Source organism: Bos javanicus, chromosome 24 (genome assembly GCF_032452875.1).
Source record: "Bos javanicus breed banteng chromosome 24, ARS-OSU_banteng_1.0, whole genome shotgun sequence".
Taxonomy (NCBI): domain Eukaryota; kingdom Metazoa; phylum Chordata; class Mammalia; order Artiodactyla; family Bovidae; genus Bos; species Bos javanicus.
Window position 1 is genome coordinate 50,058,195 of NC_083891.1, and position 15,372 is coordinate 50,073,566.

The 15,372-nt window shown below is 47.0% G+C and overlaps 1 protein-coding gene across 4 annotated transcripts in view; it reads left to right on the forward strand.

Annotated features, from left to right (window-relative positions):
• Nucleotides 1-1,437: 1,437 nt before the first annotated feature.
• Nucleotides 1,438-15,372, forward strand: part of MAPK4 (mitogen-activated protein kinase 4) — a 172,899-nt gene continuing 158,964 nt past the window's right edge. For 2 of the 4 annotated variants that reach the window (XM_061400209.1, XM_061400212.1), the window contains exon 1: nt 1,993-2,080. The gene's annotated coding sequence lies outside the window, so the exon portion shown is untranslated. Of the gene's footprint in view, nt 1,547-1,590; nt 1,645-1,992; nt 2,081-15,372 lie in introns of those variants that run through there. The other 2 variants (XM_061400210.1, XM_061400211.1) reach the window with 2 other exon arrangements.

The following is a 15,372-nucleotide window of genomic DNA, read 5'->3' on the forward strand; positions in this document are numbered from 1 at the left end:
TTCCACAGCAGTTCCACAGACCCAAGACACTGATCTAAAGCACCCAGGAGGGAGATTGCGATTTCCTGGGGTCTTCCTGGTCAGACGAGGTGGGACATTTGCCCTTCCAGCTTTTTTGGATAAAATGAGCATCCTTGAACCCTCTTATTCTTCCTTCCTAGGAAATATGTTATAAGAGAAATAAATCAACACACAGCATTTCAGATTTATGCCTACCCACTGAATTGATAACATTTATTTGTAATGAAAATTAAAGAAGCAAAATGTTAAAATGTTCTCTTTGGGGAAGATACACTGGAATGTCTCACCACTGATGGACACATATCTGCTTCTTGCATACTCTCTCCTTATCCCAGTGTATTCTTTTAGGTTAATGAGGATCAGATCACTGCTGTCTCTAATTTAGAATCTATTCCTAAACCTATTGGTGGCAGCAGTGGTAAAGAATCTGCCTGTTAATGCAGGAGACGCAGGAGACACAGGTTCGTTCCCTGGGTCAGGAAGATCCTCTGGAGAAGGAAATGACAACCCACTCCAGTATTCTTGCCTGGAAAATTCCATGGACAGAGGAGCCCTGGTGGACTACAGTCCATAGGGTCCTAAACAGCTGGACACAACTAAGCACACACACTTAAACCTGTTACCTATACACATATAATTAATAGCAACTGTATCTGTACAGTAATTACAGCTACCATTTATTATCCTTCACATGGACATCACTATTCTAACCACTTAATGCATATTTCTAATATAATCTCATAATTTAAATTTTTTGTTTTTGCCCGTGTTACAATTAGCACAGTTATATGATTCACACAGTAATTCTTTCAACAGTTATCCAGCGCCTATTACACACCTGGAATTGTACGAGGCCCTGGAGGCTGAGGGGGGCGTGAAGCAGAACCAGAGTACATGGCAGACCTCCAGAGTGTCGAAGTGAAGTTCTCGCACTGATTGCTTTGGAAGTTGGGAGAAGGGAGGGCTCAAGGGCAGCTAAAGCCACTAGTGACCTCATTATACAATATTTAGGTTATCGTATTTTTCTCTGCCTAGAAAAGCGGCTTCTCGATCCATCCCACTGCGGCGCACGCATTAAGCGACGCCCCTAATCAGTGTGGAACACTTTGGATTTGCCCGAAGGCACCACCTAAACGCTAATTATTACTAGTGTACAGGTCTAGTGGCTTCTGCCTTCCTTTTCTCTAGCTTCTTAAGTGTTGCTTCCCTTCTGTTAGTTTTATCCCGGTCGTGCAAAGGAGCACAGATTCACAGCCCGGGCGCCAGGCTCTGGACTGGTGCACGTGCGCTCGGTGCCCCTCAACCTTCGGCGGGGTCCCCTCTCCCGCGCCACCCAGTCCGGGCTGGCCCCTTCTCCTCCCGGGCGTCCCCGCCTCCGGCCGCCGCATCAGAGCGGGGCGGACCCGGCAGAGAGGCCAGGGTTTCGGACGAGCGCAGAAGCACTCTGCTTCCCGCCGCCCCATCCCTCGCGGCAGAGCTCAGGGGGGTCCCCTCCCCCGGGGAGGAGTGAGGACGGGCTCCAAAGGTGATGGAGGATTTCGGGGAGCGTGCTCCAAGGCAGGAAGGGCAGCTACCCCGGGGAGCTGGGCTCGACTCAGAGAACGCGAGTCCCAGGCCCCCCAGGTGAGGTTCCCTCCGAGAGGGCTGGGTCGGAGAACGCCGGTCTACACTGCGCGCGCTCCGCCCCGGAACAGCGCGGCGGAGCGGCCCCAGGGCTTGCGGGAGGAGGGAGCCGGGCGCGCGGGGGAGGCAGCCGCCCCCTGCCGCCCGAGGCCGGGCTCCCCCGCGCGCCCGCCGCCGCAGCAGGTGGGGGCCCGGCGGGCCGGGGGCGGGGCCCAGTTCGGGGCGGAGCCGCGGCGGAGAGCGCGGGGCGGCGAGGACCCGGGCCGGGGCCAGAGAGGCAGCCGGAGCCGCAGCCGCGCGCCGGGCTGTCCGGGCGCCCGCGAGAGCTCGCCGCGCGCCGGGGCTGGGACCGACTGGGCAGAGCGCGCCGGCGCCGCGGCCGCAGACAAAGGCGCCGCTCGCTCCCGGGCCGCCGCGCTCTCGGGCTCTGCCTTGGGTAAGTGGCTCCCCCCTGCGTCTTCTTTCTTCTCCCGGCAGCCTGCTCCTCTCGGAGTTCCACGGGCTCCCGAGGAGCCGGAGAGAAAGGAAGAAATGACACTTCCCCGCTCTCTCTGCAGTCCTCATTACACCTTTAAAAAAAATTCCTGAACAAAAACCCTAGCCGATTTCACACTCGCGAGTTTCCGAGCGGTGGGACGTCTCCCGTGGGATCGGCGCCGCCGCCCTCTGTGACCCCTTGCTCCGCCGACTGAGCGCGCGGGTGTAGACCCTGGATCGGCGGTTTGGACGTGAAAGTGGACGGTGGGCTCCCCCGGGGCGGAGGGGCGGGGGGTGTAGGGGAGGAGGTCGTGGGGACCGATTGCCGGGAGGGAACCCCCGTCTCCAAGGACTGCTCGGCGCGTTCTGGAGCACCGAGGGGCAGTTCGCACTGTAAGTTCAGATTTGGATCTCGGTTATGGGGTCTGCCCCAGTCCCCTAGCACCCTGCTTTCCAGCCTTCTCCCTGTCTTGTTCAGGGTTAATATAGCGCCCCCTACGCCCCACCCCACCGAAGCGCCCACTCTGCCCCTTCGCGGCCCCAGGGCGGGGGCTCCGAACGCCTGAGAGGGAGGAAGCCCCGCCGCGTTCCCGGCTGGGGGAACCCCAAACGCGTATCTGCGGCGGGAGGGCGGGCGGCTGCAGGCGGAGGAGATTTGACATCACAGCGTGGTCCCCGGCCGGCTCCCCCAGCCTCTTTCCGGGCTGCCCTCCGTCAGAAAAGGAATCCCGGCTGCCTTTTTTTTTTTTTTGCTTTTGTTCTGCCGGTAACTCTCCGGAATCCGGGGAGAAGCCCGGGCGGGCCGATACCCCCGGGAGGGGGACCTTGGCGGAAGCTCCAGGTGCAAGCCCAAAGTGACAATTGGAGGCGGCAGCTGTCTCCCGCCCCCGAGTGGGAAAGAGATCCCGATCATTGATCAATGCTGGGGAGCAGGCAGTGGGTCGGCCGCCTGCGGAAGAGTGGGATGTCTGCCGCGGCCGCGCGCCGTCACGCGCCGCTCCCGCACTCTCGGAAACGCTTCCTCGAAACGCGCATCGCCATTCACGGATCTGTGTCTGGGACTTGATTAATGTCACCTCTGCCCGGGTTCTCTGAGGAGCGAGCGTCTGCTTCTATTTAATTTAATAGCCTTTTATAGGGGCCTACTGTGTGCAAGGCAGCAGCCCTACGGTTATCCTAAGAGATACTTAATGGAGCGCCTACTGTGTGCAAAGCAGGTGTGTTACAAACTTTTCAGTTTAGCGGAGTTTATTGAGTACTTACTGTATTCACGGTTCCGATGCTCTGACCGTATCTTAATAGATATTTACTGAGCAACTACAGCGTACAAGGACGTTTTTCTTTGCTTTGTTGCTGAAGGGCTGCCCAGTGTATCTTTGGGGGCGGGGGACACGTCGAGGCAAGGAAGCCAAAATATGTCTTCTAACCCTTCAATTCCTTTGGTAACCTGCCTTTAACTTTCCCGGACTGCTTGCTGTGTGGTGTAGGAAGAGCTGGTCTGGTACACTCCAGCTTGAGGGGTTTATCAGACGGGAGCAGGGCAGAATAATGAAAAGGACCTCTTCCAATTCAGTTTCCTCACTTTAAAAAGGAGGGAGGAGGCGGTTCTCTTTGTGCAAAGCACGGTGGTAGTTATTGCAGGAAATCAAAGGTTAATGAGGCAAAGCATTGACACTTAGAGGGGGGAAAGTCTATGGTGGGGACAGAAAGACAAAAGACAATCAAACCAGGAAGCTTGTGGGGTGGAACATGAAGATAGGGCCAAGTTAGAACCCCTCAGCCACTGGCTCCAAACCATGACCCTGTTGAGAGTGGCTTTAAAATTCTATCTTTCTGGTGGCTGGGGACATAGAGGCAGAATCAAATGGTCTGAGGGTCCTATCTAGTAAGAGATTAGATGAGTCTGTTACTCTGATGGGATCTTGAGACACACTGGAATATCCAGATTGGCAAGAAAACCATGGGTCCTCAGCCTCTTGGCATATAGTTGTTGTATGGTGACTGCAGCCATGAAATTAAAAGACGCTTACTCCTTGGAAGAAAAGTTATGACCAACCTAGATAGCATATTCAAAAGCAGAGACATTACTTTGCCAACAAAGGTCCATCTAGTCAAGGCTATGGTTTTTCCAGTGGTCGTATATGGATATGAGAGTTGTACTGTGAAGAAGGCTGAGCACCGAAGAATTGATGCTTTTGAACTGTGGTGTTGGAGAAGACTCTTGAGAGTCCCTTGGACTGCAGGGAGATCCAACCAGTCCATTCTAAAGCATATCAGTCCTGGGTGTTCTTTGGAAGGAATGATGCTAAAGCTGAAACTCCAGTACTTTGGCCACCTCATGTGAAGAGTTGACTCATTGGAAAAGACTCTGATGCTGGGAGGGATTGGGGGCAGGAGGAGAAGGGGACGACAGAGGATGAGATGGCTGGATGGCATCACTGACTCAATGGACGTGAGTTTGAGTGAACTCTGGGAGATGGTGATGGACAGAGAGGCCTGGGATGCTGTGATCCATGGGGTCACAAAGAGTCGGACACGACTGAGCGACTGAACTGAACTGAACTGATAGGCTGTTATCAGGAAAATGTAGACTAGTAGGTATGATGTAGTCTAGTAGGAGTTCTTGTGATAAGCACATAAACGGGTTGCTTGGGCAGCGTACGTGAAAAGCTAGGAGCAAAGTCTTCCTAGAATTTAACGTCAAAAACAAAATTCTATGCTCATGGAATTGTGGCTTTCCTTTATCAGACAGTGAGAAATCCTCTGTGTCTAGTATGGTTGTCTTTTTAACTTCAGTTCAGTTCAGTCGCTCAGTTGTGTCCGACTCTGAGACCCAATGGACTGCAGCTCGCCAGGCTTCCCTGTCCATCACCAACTCCCGGAGCTTTCTCAAACTCATGTCCATTGAGTTGGTGATGCCATCCATCTCTCTCATCCTCTGTCATCCCCTTCTCCTCCTGCCTTCAATCTTTCCCAGCATCAAGGTCTTTTCCAATGAGTGAGTTCTTCAAATCAGGTGGCCTAAGTCTTTTTAACTTGGCCTCCAGCAGTTTCTGGTAACTGCTTTTCCCTAGCTTCTTGGTAGGTTGATCTTTTTCTTCCCAAATCATTTCCAATCGCCCTTGGGGGTAAAAATTTTTTTTTTAAACTACAAGTTATTAATTTTTTGTTATGAACTTGAAAGCCCCCTTCAGATCTTTTCTGGAAGTAGCCCCATTATGAAAGATACCTAGGAAGTATAGTAAGCACTAGATGAATGACTTGGAGGCCCTGTACTTATAAGAGGAGGGAGGGAAAAAAGGGTCAAAATCAGTCTATTTTCAGGGCAGGAATAGAGACATAGACACAGAGCACAGACTTGTGGACACGGGAGCGGGGGAAGGCGAGGGTGGGGTGAACTGAGAGAGTAGCACTGAAACATACGCTGCCATATGTGAACAGACTGGGAAGTCGCTGCAGAAAAGTGGGCACTTGACACGGTGCTCTGGGACCACCTAGAGGCGTGGGCTGGGGTGGGGAGGGAGGGGCACGAGGGAGGGGACATGTGTACACTTATGACTGATTCATACTGTTGTATGACAAACCAACGCAACATTATAAAGCAATTATCCTCTAATTAAAAAAAAAAAGTCGGAATCAGGAATTACAGGGAAAAATATGAACTGGCCTTGAAAGACAGAATGTGATTTAGATAGGCAAAGAAGATGAACAAAGACCTCCCTTCTAAATTGATGGAAAGGATGTCAGCCTAAGGGTGATGAAAACCAACCATCTTTCGAGCACTTTAGAAATCTGACAGCTCTTCATCTGGAAGAGTTTCGAAGCGCTGCCCGATCTTTAGCTCTGTGCCCAGTGCTTTGCGAGGTGTCAGGTGGGGGCTTCACCCAGCCTGGCCTGGCGTTCACTGTAATTCCCATGGCTGGTGGCTGGTGAGAACCCTTGTCTCCTGTTCCAGCTGCAGGGAGCACTGCATCCCTACCATTCTTTCCAACATTCCTAGGGTTTTTTTCACCTGAGCCGAACTTGATTGTAATCTTCTTCAAAGCCAAGAATGTAACTTGGTCTTTTCTCTACATCCTTCCCTCCCTGGAGGCTCGGGCGTAGTCTGCAGGGTAGGTGACTTTTATTCCAGAACCCTGGATTGTCCATTCCTTCCACCTTTCCCTACTTCCTCAGGGCCTGACCTTTCTCCCTCTCTACCACTTTCGGCTCCTCAGAGCCTTTCACTGTATGAAAACTCAGGACAAAACCAACCTGTCATCATCTCCTTTCTCTTGACTAGGAGTGTAGGTCACTGTTCTGTCTTCCAGGGGTCCTTGCACTTTAAACCTCATTATGGAACAAAAGGCCTTATCCACCATGAGATTTCAGGCATAGACAAGTGGCTGTTGGAGGTACCTGGGGAGGCGAAGTGCCTTTCCTGGTGCTTCTGAAATGCTGCTGCTACCACCTCCTTGTGTAGCCAGTCTTGGCAAAGGTCCCTGTGGGCCCACAATCCACAAAAGTCTGGAGCCTTCGTTGCTTGGTGGCTGGCGTGGCGGCCAAGGTCAGAGAGCAGTCCTGCCTGTGCTGTCAACCTGGCCTTCACTCGCTCTGTTCTTTAAAGGTTAATCCTTTTCCAGACAGGATTCTTTCTTCCTTCCCTACATGTGCCATTATTCTAAGGCTAGGATTCTCAACCTGAGCACTCTTGGTGTCGTGAGCTGGGACATTCGTTGTGGGGCCTGTCCTGTGCATTGTAGAATGCTCAGCAGCAGCCCTGGCCTCTACCCACTAGATGCCAGTAGCACCCCACGTCCCCTCCCCAAGTTGTGACAATGAAAAGTGTCCCCAGTTATTATCAGATGTCCCCTGGGGAGCAGAATCACCCCTGTTGTGAATAGCTGTTCTGAGGGTACTGGTCACTCTGTACAGCGCTATGTGACCATTCCCAGTTTTCTGGAAGAGGCCTCCTTTATTGTAACTTGGTTTTCAAGATGGGTGACTTGGTAAATATAAGGTGTGTGTGTGTGCTGAGTCACTTCAGTCGTGTCTGACTCTGTGACGCTATGGACTGTAGCCCACCAGGCTCCTCTGCCCGGGGGATTCTCCAGGCAAGAATACTGGGGTTTGTTGCCATGCCCTCCTCCATGGGATCTTCCTGATGCAGGGATCGAACCTGGGTCTCTTACACCTCCTGCATCAGCAGGCCGGTCCTTTAGCCACTAGAGCCTCCTGGGAGGCCCACAGGTGTGTAATGTACATTGTGGATTTTCCATGTGAATAATTTCCTAAATCAGAATAAACATCCTTTGCAGGTCGCATATCCTAATCTGGTCATCAGTTAATCTTTTGAGACAAAGCAACAACAACCACCCCCCTCCCCCCAAAAAAACACAAGACACCTCTCAGCTTCTTCCCCTAGCATGTGTTTGATTTATGTAGCAGAAATGCAGGTAGTAGAACCACTGTGGGGAACCACAATTGCCCACAGGGCCATCCCAGCCCACTGCTCGGACAGTGGCTGGTGGGTGGTAGTGGGGGTGGGAAGCGGTGGGTGAGGATCCAGTTCTGGTGGGATCGGATGCTTGTGTAAACTGTCCTGTTTACGAAAAACAATGACCACGTGAGTGTCACTGGCCCTGGATGGGGCTCTGAGTTTTCAGTTTCATTCTCTTCAGGTGAAGCTGGCTCTGGGCATCGTTGATGGCAGTGGCTGCACAAACAGGAATATAGAGGCTTACTGCTACCCGTGACTGTCAGGAACTGAGAGAAGCTTCTCAAAGACTTGACTTCAGGAGAGCACAGGGATCAAAACGGGATGGTTGAGCACAGGGTAGCCAGCACTTCTGTTCCTATCTGCCTTCAAAAGTAGAACTTCCACAGCGTTAGCAGCAACCGCATCTTTGTGGGATGGAAGAAGGGGCATGGCTCGTTCAAGTTTAGCAGCCGGATTCTTGAGTTCTGTCCAGTAAATGGAAGTAACTTAATGGACCTTGTAAGTGAGTTTGGTCTGCTGCCCAAGTTATTGCTTCCGAAAGTGACTGAAACTCTTTTTGGGGTCACTATAATCATAGTTGAAAAGTTTACAGTAAGATTTGGATTCAGACTTCTATTTTGGACCATCCCAGTGTGGGGTGAGACTTTTCCTGTCATTGAAACAGGCTAGATAGGAAATATCTTCTGGGGGCAAGGTGGGAAAATAACTCAAGTCCTTAAATACTTAATGAAACAAACAAATAAAACCCCTCTATATTTCAGGCTTTTCATTCGTCTACAGTCTTTTTCCTTAAACTGACCTATTTTCAAGGAGGAAGAGAAAGTGCTATGATTTGTATCTAAATGTGCCTGGCTCTGCATGAAACTGATCTGCCAATATTGCCATTGTCTACATTTAACAAAAATAAAGACTCTTATTAGAAAATTTGATGTAGGAGGGATTCTTTGAAAAATTAGTAGTTTTTCTATTTCTGTTTGAAGTGATTCAAGTTTTATAAAACTTTTCAAGAATCAAGATCCGTTTGGAGAGTTGGAGTCAAATTTACACATTATCTAAGAATGTAGACCTGCAAGGGATCTTGGGGGTCAGTGACCAGCTCTCCCTGCCCCACTGTGTAAATGGGGAAACTGAGGCTGAGAGGTGGTTTGCCAAGGTCACACAGAGGACAGGGCCATGGCTGAGCAAGGAGTCAGGAGTTTGTCCCATGCTCTTGGACACTCAGTACCACTGGGGAAATAACTCGAGTACTTAAAAACTTAATAAAACAAACAAATAAAACCCCTCTATATTTCAGGCTTTCCATCTTTCTAGGTGAATGTTGGCAGAGGAAGAGTCAGGAAGGAAAAGAGCTTGATAACTTGTCTGATCCATGTTGCCTAATCCTGATAGAACTAATCACTGATTCAGACTGATTACATCTGTGCCAAAGGTGTGTGCATGTACAGGTCGCACTGAATAAAGACTGAAACAGTTGGATTAGTGGAACGAGATTGTTTTATAAAACTTCCTATGTACAGCACAGTGACTATAGTTAGCAATGCTGTATTATATGTTTGAAAGTTGCTAATAGAGTAGATCTTTAACATTCTCATCACAAGAAAAAAAATTGTAGCTTTGCCTGGTGATGACTTATTGCTGGTGAACATTCCTGGTATATATACAAATATTGGATCATTGTTTTACATCTGAAACTAATACAGTGTTACATGTCAATTACATCTCAATAAAATATTTGAAAAAAATTTTAACTTTCTTTAATGTTGTTTTATATTGTCTTTACAGTGAAGAGAATGAAACATTTCTTTCCCTATTGGGGAAAGGAGTACGGGTTCATTATGGAAAGTAGCAAGGTGAATGAAAATGACCCTTCTACCTGTGATAGACTGATCTGATCACATTGTGCCATGTTTGTTTTTAGTGTTTTTCCCTCAGCTCGTTTTTAAACACAATTGAGATGATGCTGTGTTGTGCTGTGCTAAGTAGCTTCAGTCGTGTCTGCTCTATGAACTGTAGCCCACCAGGCTCCTCTGTCCATGGAGTTCTCTAAGCAGGAATACTGGAATGGGTTGTCATTTCCTCCTCCAGGGAATCTTCCAGACCCAGGGATCCAACCTGCATCTCTTAAATCTCTTATGTTGGCAGGCGAGTACCACTAGCGCCACCTGGGAAGCCCATGCATATAATTTTAATTTTTTATCTTGCTTTTTCTCAGCTCATATTGTAATAAGCAATTTCCATGTTATTACAAATGCTTTGTAAACATATTTTTAGTGACTATGCAGTTCAGTGCTTTGGAACCCTGTTAACTTATTACAATATTTTGTTATTAGTGGCCATTATTTTCTCCCAAATCTGATCACTGTGTCATGACAGTGAGTAGCTTTGCATTCATACTTTTTAACAATTAGGATTGTTTTCTTAGTAAATATTTCCAGATAGTGAAATTAGTCAGCCAGGGGAAAGCACCATGTTAATACCTTGCTTTCCAGAACTGGAAATGATTTTACCATATCATTGACAACACAGGGTCTTTTATTTTTTTAAACTATTTATTTAAGGTGAAAAATATGTTGCTTTCATTTGCATTTTGGTTACCAACATGGCTAAACATTTTCTCCGTAAGAATCGTTACCTGTTTGTATTTTTTGTTAATTATCTACTTTTCTATTTGGGTTTAGTGCTTTAAAAAAAAATGATCTGCTTGTAGAAAACCCATTTTTAAAGAGGAAAACAATAAACCTCTGATTGCATGGATATTTTATGAAGGGTTCCATCTAACCCTAATGTTCCACAGTTGCAATACGTCACGGGCTGTATTTCAGGCTGAACTCTTTGTCACAGTGATGGAGCTGCCTGTTCCATTCCTGAAGCAGGCTCGGGTGGACAGGGAGCTCCATCGTCTTGTCCAGCCAGCAGGCAGGGAGCACTTATTCAGTGCTTCCCAGGCACTGAGTTCTCAATCCTTACTTTGTGAAGTGGGTACTGTTTTACTATATCCATTTAGATATGAGGAGAGTGATACACAGAGAGGTAAAATAACCATGGTCCCATATACCTTTTAAAGGGTTCTGATCACCAATTCCAGCATACATGGGGTTTTTGCCACACATCTGATAAATCCTCTGTGACACCAGCTGGGTGTCCTGAGGTTCAACTTGAGTCTAACCCTCTACCTGAGATAGCATCAGATCTGATGGGTTATGGGCTCAGTCCCACAAGACTGCCCTCCAGCTCCAGTCTCAGGCCAGCTTGTCACCTGGGTGTCTGACAAAAGTGAAAAGTGTTAGTCGCTTAGTCATGTCTGACTCTTTGTGACCCCATGGACTGTGGCCCTCCAGGCTCTGTCCATGGAATTCTCCAGGCAAGAATACTGGAGTGGGTTGCCGTTTCCTTCTCCAGGGGAATCTTCCCAACCCAGGGATTGAACCTGGGTCTCCCACTTTGCAGGCAGACTCTTAACTGTCTGAGCCACCAGGGAAGTTAAATCAGAGGTTCTCATGACTCCCTCCTTGAGTTCAATTAATTTGCTAGAGTGGTCACAGACATAGGAAAAGCCATTTACTCTCTAGATTACTGTTTTATTATGAAGGATATTAAAGTATGCAAATCAATAGCCAGATGAAGAGCTAGCCAGGGTGAGGGCTTAACATAGGAGGTTCTGTCCTTGTGGAGTTTGGGGCCCGGCATGGTGGCATATGGAAGCATTCTTGTTCTCCAACCTGGAAGCTCTCCAAACCTTTTGGATTTTTATGGAGGCTTCATTACAAAGGCATTATTGGTTAAATCACCAGCCACTGGTGGTTGATTCAATCTCCAGCTCCTCGCCCCAACCTGGAAATCAGGGAGTGGGACTGAAAGTTCCATCTCTTTTTCCATGGTTGGTTTCCTTGACGACCAGCCCCCATCCCTAGGTACTTTCCAAAATCACCTCATGAATACAAACCCAGGTGTGCTGGAATGGGGTTTATTATGAACACGGAGACACCCATTTCACCTTTCTGGCTCTGAAGCAATGTCAGGATCTGAGGACAAAGGACAATATTGTTAACAAAAGATATTGCCATTGCATATATGGCTCAGGAAATTCCAAGGGTTTGGGGAGCTATGAGCCAGGAACCATTGATATGAAGACCATATATATGGAAAACATATTTTGTTCATCGGAACAGGCAGATACATGTTCCTTGTAAATCACAATATTGAATCTATTTTTGGCTGTGCTGGGTCTTTATTGCTATGTGTCGACTTTCTCTAGTTGCAGTGCGTGGACTTCTTGTTGCTTCTCTTGTTGAAGAGCACAGGCTCTAGGGCGTATGGGCTCAGTAGTTGTGGCACACGGGCTTAGTTGCCCCATGGCATATGGAATCTTCCTGGACCAGGGATCGAACCTGTGTCCCCTACATTGGCGGTGGATTCTAAACCACGGGACTGCCAGGGAAGTCCATAGCATTATAACTTTCAACCATTGTTTCCAACCTCTGAGTCTTCCCCAAAGTGATCTGCCTCCATTAGTCTTTGAGGAAGCTGGGTTTAGGAAAACTAGCAACTTTTTATTTACTCCACTGCCTATTACTGGGAGAACTTTGTGTTGTAAGGTAATTTTGTTACCTTAAACGTTTTCTTAACTTTTATGTCTCTTAGCCTCTCTTCTGCTTCTCCATCTTTTCTATATCTCCTAGCTACATCTGGTAGTTCTTCTGACCTATCTTCTAAGTCTCACCGTGTCTCTTCAGCTGGGTCTAATCTGCAGTTAAATCCATCTGTTGCATTCTTAATTTCAGTTACTGAATTTCAGTTCTAGAATTTTTAGCTCTTTCTCAGATCTTTAGTGTTACTTTATATAGTCCTGGTTCCTTGTTCTGAAAATTTTAAGCCCAATTTCTATCACCATGAGCACAGTTATGTACTGTATCATTGTCTTACATTCTGTATCTGGTAATTTTTCCATCTGGGATATGTCTGTTTCTTCTGTTTGGTGTTTGTCCTAATTCTCATGTTGGTTTGTATTTATGTCATTGTATCTCCTCGTGTGCCTTGTTACCTTTGAATGTGTGTTAGATGTGGTTTTGAAAAAAAATATTTGTATAAATACCATATTTCATCAATTAAGTGCATTTTTTTCACATTTTAATCTCTGAAATTCAGATGTAATTTACAGTTGATCAAGATGTACGTTTACAGTTGGTAGCATTTTCCCCTTTTTCATTGGCTCATACCTAAAAAAAATAGAGCATCATATAATTAGCAGTACTGAAGGTTGATGAAATGAAGTAATCTGAGGCTTTGAATGATACTAAACATGACAAGAGTTCTAGAGAGCCTTTTAAACAACCTCTGCCGGCTTTCCGGGTATCAGCAATCCCAGATCAATTTGGGCACTTGAGATTTTCTAGGGCATTCAGATGACTGGAAGTTTACTTTTTGTTTTCTCTTACTTGTAGGGCTTAGTCACGCCCAACCACAGGCTTGTCAGGCTTTAACCTTGCGGATGCTCTGGGTCCCTGACCCTGTGAGGCTGTGAAGGTGATGCTCAGCTTTCCAGTTCTCTCTTCCTGCTTCACAGATTCTCCCCAACTCGGTAAGAGTGGCTTCTAAGACCTAGGGCCACATCTCAGGCTCATATTCCAGATCTGAAGCCTGAATCCCCCTCTCTCTTGTAAGCTCTTTGATACTTTTGTGTGCTGTGTGCTCAGATGCTCAGTCGTGTCCGACTCTTTGCATCCCCATGGACTGTAGCCCACCGGGCTCGCCTGTCCATGGGCTTCTCCAGGCAAGAATGCTGGAGTGGGCTACCGTGTCTTCCTCCAGGGGATCTTCCTGACCCAGGGATCAGATTCCAGTCTCTTACATCCCCTACATTGGCAGGTGGATTCTTTAATCACAGCGCCACCTGGGAAACTTCTAGGAATAATTAAAGCATTTCATCTGGGTTTCTTTGTTGTGGTCACTGGGAAGGTTGGTTCTAATTATGCAGTTTATCACTGTCGGAAGGAGGCAGTAGTGAATCTCATCTGTCTTAGAGACTGATGGGAGAGCATGGAATACCAGCTGCTCTTTGCTAGCTCATGGTTAGGGAACTTCCTCCATCCACTCCTAGTATGTCATCTGGGTTGTAACTGGAAAGTGGAGGTTGGGATGAATACATTTCCACAAACTGGATATAGCTAAATATAGATATATTTCCCTATATAAAAAAGACGAATTCCTCAGGCTTTTCTTAATAAAGTGGGTGACTTGGCAGAGAAAGCGGTTCTAGGAGTTGCTTCTGGATCCCCATCAGTCATGTTTCCATCCGGCTTCTTCCTTCTCATTCATACTGTCCTGCAGAGAGATGGGGATTTAGGACCAAGGACCCTGATGAGGGAGCAAGATACTTTGTGTTCCAGCAACTGTTAGAAAGTAAAACAAAAAACTAGACCATATTTGAGCTAGGTGAGATTTCTTCCCTTCAGCATGGGCCCCAGCATTTCATTTGGAAAGCGGAATTTCTCACCCCTGGCCGAGGCTACTCCTTGTGGAAACTGACCTGTTGTGTCCACAAGGCTTGGGGTGGCCTTTCCAGAGGACTCTTCTTAAATCTTATTTTTCAAAAGAAGCTCTGTGTTCCTTTCTGGCCTCTCAAAGGCATATGGTTACCTATGTTTTCTCAAAATCAGCTGCCAATTGTATTTTCCCCCTGCCTCAATCCAACCCTTATAGATGTTTTCCCAGCAGCTTTCATGAAGCCAGAGAAATTTACCATGGGTTTCAAACTCTGTATTGAGTTTGAAAAGGTTGGGTGAAGAGGCACAGAATGGCAGGAAGCCCTCCCTCCCACCAAACCAGAGCCTCCTTTGGTTTTTTTGAAGGGGGAGGGCTCTTGTGTTTATTTGGGGATCTTATTTTTTTTTTCCCTGAAAACCTTAGAACTGTCCTCTCAGAAAATTGCTTCTGCCCAGGGGACTGCAGGTCAGAAGTGTAGCCATTGGGTGTAGTGATGAAAGGTATGTTATCAGGGATCTGTCCTTCTAGAAAGGCTTGTGTGTTGTCCGGAGACCACCTCTTACCTTTTGTGTATTCCATGATGATTTATTCAGCTTATTTGGATTTTCATTTACTTTTACAATGTTTCACACGTAGGAAAGATTACATATAACTATTGTAACATATTGCATGTAACTATGCATATTTCTAGAGATGGAAACCCTCCAATTAGCTTTTAATAACTGTCCTTAGGGACTTCCCTGGTGGTCCAGTGGCTCAGACTCTGCACTCCCAATGCAGGGGGCTTGGGTTCGATCCCTGGTCAGGTAACTAGATCCCACACGTTGCAACTGAGACCCAGAGCAGCCAAAGAGATAAACTGATAAATACACAAATATTTTTTAAAAGATAATTAAAAGAATAACTGTCCTTAAGCAACAAGTCCACTCCTGAGTAATTCTAGATTGTAACTGATCCCTTTGGAAGAAATGATAAATGACTTAATTAATTTTGAAGAAACAAATTTTCTATTCTCCCAGAAAATGTGCCCCCCTCATGATTATTTTTGGAGGCAGAACTACTAGAAAACCCCACCAACCATTAGAACTTATGAATCAAGACATCTGAAAACTCTTTTGAGCCTGAAAGGAAGTGAATTAATTCCTTTAGCATGATTCATTTCGGTACAAGCCAGCTTCCTTTATTTACCAGTAACTTAGACTCTTAAGCTGATTTTTCTAAAGAGGTATAATTATTTTGACATCAAGGCCATATTCATATATCTCTAACATCAGATTTTCCATTTATTT